The sequence below is a fragment of the Cheilinus undulatus genome, linkage group 18 (assembly GCF_018320785.1).
Source record: "Cheilinus undulatus linkage group 18, ASM1832078v1, whole genome shotgun sequence".
NCBI classification, from domain to species: Eukaryota; Metazoa; Chordata; class Actinopteri; order Labriformes; family Labridae; genus Cheilinus; species Cheilinus undulatus.
The window spans coordinates 19,386,224-19,392,223 of NC_054882.1; positions in this window are offsets into that span (position 1 = coordinate 19,386,224).

Genomic DNA, 6,000 nt, shown 5'->3' on the forward strand with positions numbered 1-6,000 from the left:
AGAAAGGCAACTGTGGGGGTTGTTGGGGAAGGAGATGAGACACTGAAGCTAATATTCCATTACAAGACCTAAATCAGATTGAGGTGCTGTGGCATGACAGGCAGTTCATGCTGGAAAACCCTCCAATGTAGCTAAAATAAAAAATAAAAAATATTCTGCAAAAAAGAGTGGGCCAAATTCCTCTATGGCAATGTGAAAGACTCATTGTCAGTTATTGCAAATGCTTGCTTGCAGTTGTTGCCACCAAGGATGGCACAACCAGTTATTTCGTTTATTCTATTTTCACATAAGCCCAAGTAGGTCTGTTCCAACTTTTCTTCATTTGTGGGCAATGGCTCTTACCATTGTTTGCTAAGCCTTTGTCGACAGATAGATGTCAATAACTTTGTTTCCCATCTGTGATGTGTTGCTTTTTGAGAACTTTTAAACAAGTTAAAGGATTTCTTGATTCAAACAGGTCTAGCAGTAATCAGGCCTGGGTGTGGCTAATTAAACTCAGCTTTCCTTAAAATGTGGTCAATCACACTTAATTCATGATTTTACAAGGGGGTCCAAACACTTTTTCACAAAGAGCCATGTAGGTTTTGATGTTTTTTTTTTCCCATAGTAAATAAATCCTCATTTAAAAACTGCATTTTGTATTTCCTTGGGTTATATTTGTTTGATATCGAAATTTTTTTGATGATCGGAAATATTTAAGTGTGACAAATATGCAAAAATAAGCAATCAGGAAGGGGGCAAAGACTTCTCACAGCACTGTAGATTTTCTGTTGTGTGTTATAGAGGATGCAAATGTGAAATCTTGCAAACTCAAAGACATTTTGCAACCATGTAAATAGTTTTGAAAGTAGAAATTAAATTCTCAGTGGTGCTCCGTGGGAAACTGAGTCTGTCATTATTGTATTTTTTTCCTCATACATGAAAAGATAAAGAGAGAATTGTGATCAGCCTGGAGGCAAATGGAGGTCAAATAAAATTAAATGAACCAAGCGTTATGAAACTCAAACTCACAATGCATCAATACATGTTTAACAGATATCAACGACCCAATAAATGTAAGCTAAATGACATGTGGGGAGCAGTAAACACTCTGTTTAATGGCTCCCAACCTCCATAAGAGCTGTTTGCTCTATTTCCTCTTTCACACCCCTCTTTATACCTTCACACACAAATTCATTTATGCACACAGAAAGCTAATAGTTGCATGTTTCTCTGTTCCACAACACTTAGTTCTGCACAAGTGGAGTCCCATATCCTCTTACTTTACTTTCTTCAGTTTTTCAATTTGTTTCACCTAAGAGGTTTTTAAAAATTCATTAACGTTTTGCGTAAAAAACACTTCTGGGAGTCTCCATATTGATTTTTTATTAATAGGTTGTTTGTTGTATTAAATTATTTTGTTCTTAGAGCAATGAATATGTAAAGTTGGAATGCAGTTGGTGGAAAAAATGGCCTGAGGTGCAACAAGCAGCAGAGAGGAAAAAATATGAATATCTTTATTTATTTGTTGAAAAAACAAAAACATTGCTGATATAATCATTTACTGTCACAGTATGAAACTCACAAATGAATTATGTTCTTGCTCAGTTTCCCTCCTGAGTGTTTCACTTGAGATCGATATTTATGTGTTTGTGCAGGCGTGAGCGTCATCTGTAATAAAAGAATGACATATTACAGTCATTCAATGACAGTCAATTAATATACGTTTGAATTACTCACTGCTTAGCAATGTGGCATGCGATCAATACTCTTGTCTCCACCAAGCTTCTTTAAATGTTTGTGTCTGCAAGAGTCAGAAAAGACAGGAGGGATGAGCTTTTATGCTACTGTTTTTTTCCATATATGCAGCAGTGCTCCATAAGACTTGCAAACAGACTTCAACGTGCACGATGGAGTTCCGCTATAATGCAATATAAGGTGACACAAAACATCAAGGCAGTGGAGCCTGCAAGCTCTCTGGCAGCTGTTTAAAGGCTCAAACATACAGGGGTTGGACAAAACAATCCATTTTGACAGGATGGTGCAAACAACAAATAAAGCCCTTCATTTGATCTTTGTGCTTGCATCAGTTTATTAAATTCATCTATCAGTCTGGAAGGGGTTACAAAGACATTTCTAAGGCGTTGGGACTCCAGTCAACCACAGTGAGAGCCATTATCCACAAAAGAAGAAAATTTAGAATAGTGGTGAATATTTCCTGTAGTATCTGGCCTACAAAACATCAAGACAGTGGGGTCTGCAAGGTCTCTGGCAACTGTTAAAAAGCTCACACATACAGGGGTTGGACCAAAAAAACACATTTTGACAGGATGGTGCAAATGGCAAAAAACAAAAGAACCCTAAATTGATCTTTGTACTTACATGACTTTTCAAAAGTCTGCAATATTTTCTGAGGTTGAATCTAGACAGGCCTCTATAAATTTCATGTTGTTATAGCCCTCTGTTTTAGAAAGTGTAAAATGTAAGTTGAGAGCCATTACCCACAAATGGAGAAAACTTGCAACAGTGGTGAACCTTCCCAGGAGTGGACACCCTACCAAAGTGACTCCAAAAGCACATCAACAACTCATCTAGGAGGTCACAAAAAACCTCGGAACAACATGTTAAAAACCTGCAGGCCTCACTAGCCTCAGTTAAGGTCAGTGTTCACAACTAAACAATGAGAAAGAGACTGGGTAAAGTGGCATCCGTGGGAGAGTTCCAAGGCCATTTTTGCCATCCTGATGATCCCCAGGACTTCTGAGAAAATATTCTGAGGACTTCTGAGACAAAAGTTGAACTTTTTGAACATGTTCGTTCTGTTATATCTGGCATATAACTGACACGTCATTTCTTTAAAAGAACATCCTACCAACAGTCAAACATGGTGGTGGTGGTGCAAAGGCCGGGGGCTGCTTTGCTGCTTCAGGACCTGGACCACTTCCTGTAATTGATGAAACCATGAATTCTGCTCTCTACCAGAAATACTAAAGGACAATGTCTGGCCATCAGTTCTTGAACTCAAGCTCAAGCACACTTGGGTTATGCAGAGGGACAATGACCAGAAATACACCCGCAAGTCCACCTCTGAATGGCTTTAAAAATGAGGGCTAATACTACTGTAATAGCACGAACATCAATCAGTCAATCTTTGATAATATAACAATAATTCACAAGTTATTTCAATTCATTTTACAAAGTGTTAATCGCTATGAGCACAGCATGAGCAGTATTTAGCCCCATGAGACGGTTAATTTTACATTGAAATAGTCTTATTTATAGCTTTCAGTCACATGAAGGGCAAAAAGAGCTAAGGAAAAGAAAAGCTAGCATTGACAGTTCCATGTTTAAGGAGTGGGAAGTAAGTCATATGTATGTGCTTTTGTTCAAAAAAAAAAAAAAAAAAAGAAATATTAGTGTTCAGCTACAAACAGGCAATAGACTCCAGTCTCTGGGGTAAATGTCATGTTTCTGCCCCCTTCTCAGAGGATTTCCCATGACACCAACTTTCCTCTTCCCTACCGTTTTGTCTTTAAGCACTATGCAACCAAAACAGCTGCAACAGAGCTAGCAAAAAATACCTTATGCAAATTAATCCAATATCTTAAACAGAATCTGAAGTTTCAAGATCCAGTTTGTTTGTTTTGTTTCAGACATTAGAATTGGTAGCCATCCAATAAAGATGAAACCAATTAGTTACACTGAAAACACTTTACTCAGCTGTCTGAGAGTCTGTCAGCTCGGTTGAGTTGGCATGCATTAAATCTACAGCTATGCTTTGCCACAAAAGATGCACTGTAAGGATCCTTCATTGGCAAGTGAAAGGAGAAAGCATTTGCCAGCTGCACTTGAAGGAGCCTCTAAAATGGTACAGCCTTTGTCATGGCGCAGTGACCTAATCAGTCTTCAGATGTGCTCTCTGAAGTATACAGTGCTTAGATGAAATGCTGTGCAGACAAACTGTGTGGACTTTTGGGTGAATGTTGATTGAGATTTTCTATTGACTCTGAATAAAAAATGTAGTTGAATAAGGACTCAGAATTGTTTTAGCATCCTGCCTGTTTCATTTTATAGTGCTGTGAAAGTATTTGCAACTTTTGTCTCATCAGTCCACAGAATATTTTCCCAAAAGTCTTGGGACTTATACAAGCCTTTTTGTTCTTTTTGGTCAGCAGTGGTTTTGGCCTCGGAACTCTCTCATGGATATCATTTTTGTCCAGTCTCTTTCTAAATGTCGAAGCATTAACACTGACTTTAACTTAGTCAAGGCCTGAAGGCCTTGAGGTGTTGTTCTGGGTTCTTTTGTCACCTCCTGGAGGAGTTGTCGATGCTCTCCTGGAGTCATTTTGATAGGCTGGCCTCTCCTGGTAGGGTTCACCACTGTTCCAAGTTTTCCCCATTTGTGGTTAATGGCTCTCAGCATAGTTCATAGGCCTCCCAAAGCCTTAGAAATGCTTTTGTAACTTCTTCTTACTTCACCTTGTCAGACAGGTTCTATTTAAGTGATTTCTTGATTCAGCAGATCTGGCTGTAATCAGTGCTGGATGTAGCTAGTGAAATTGAACTCAACTTAATCCGAGAAATAGTGATTAATCACAGTTTATTCGTGATTTAAAAAGGAGGTAATTAATTTTCATGTTGGGCCTGATAGGTTTAGATGGCTTTTTTCCTCTCAACTAATGAAATCTTCATTTAAAAACTGAATTTTGTATTTAATCTGGTTATATTTGTCAAATATTACACTGTCTATCCCCTGAATTTGGACTACTATTACACCAGATGCCCTCCAGTTGCCTCTATCATAATAAATACAGCCATGTAACACCACTGCTAAACGCTGAATGTATAAAAATGCTGCAATAAGCTCCTTCGACAAACAACTCATGTAGTCTTCCTTGTGTGAGAGAGGCCTGTTCTGGCAGATATGCCACACTAACACACTACATCCACAGCAGCCTCGTGACTCTTGTTATTGCGTTATTGGAGCTGTCATCCCGATTCACTCTATTTACCACTTTTTTCAAGTTTGTTTACTGCAGCCCGTAACTCATGCCAGCAACAGACAGACCATCCCTCTCTTCTGCACATATAAAACTTTTACTGGCCTGACAAACTGCAACCGTCGGCTGGGAGGCCCGGAAGATCAGGTTTGGAGGGGGCTGGGCACGGGGAAGAAAAGAGGGGATTTACGGCTGCTTGTAAATTTGTCCATCAGTGCTCTCGTTCTTATCAGCCACATTTGCTCTATTGGCTTCACGATGAGCTGTCTAGACTGCACTCTAAATGGAATCAATTCTACCCTACACACACTACTTAAAATGAAATGATTCTCAGAGAAGGAGAGAATAAAAGAAATGCTGTTTTGCAAGCTGCTAAACACACTTCATTAGCGGATGGATCATGTTTCACACACAGGCGCGATGGAGAAGAAAAGCTTTAGAGATGTGAATTTATGCAAAGCTAACAAAAAAACTCACCTTTCTATTGCACCAGAATCCCTCTCATTAGCTTTATGAATCTAACATCATGGCACAGAAAGCTGGAGCATTGAGACGGCCTCGCTCTGTTTGTTAGCAGAGCTGGTGATTATTGTTTATTACTTCAATAAAAACCATACAATCCTCAGCCTTCCTGTGCCCGTCTGCTATAATGACGACTTAAATATTCCGAGCTACGCTGCCATAAAATAAAAACAGAATGAGTAAAGAATAAAGTGTGTAGCTGGCTTGATTCCCCCCGGGTTTTATTTTTCATACACCTCCAGTTTTTGGATTGAGAAATGGACTGGCATTTAAAAGAAGCTGGCTTGGCTCTTCAACAATGATGCATGGAAGATAATGTTTTTATCCACCTGCATACTTATGCACACTCTCAAAAAGTCTCACACCCACATGACTATGCAAGTACAAACTAATCACATGCCCAGAGGACACGACATAACGAGATAAACCACCACAATTTTGTATGCACAATAATTACAGCAAAGTATCATACATACTCTGCACCAATTAAGCTAACGCA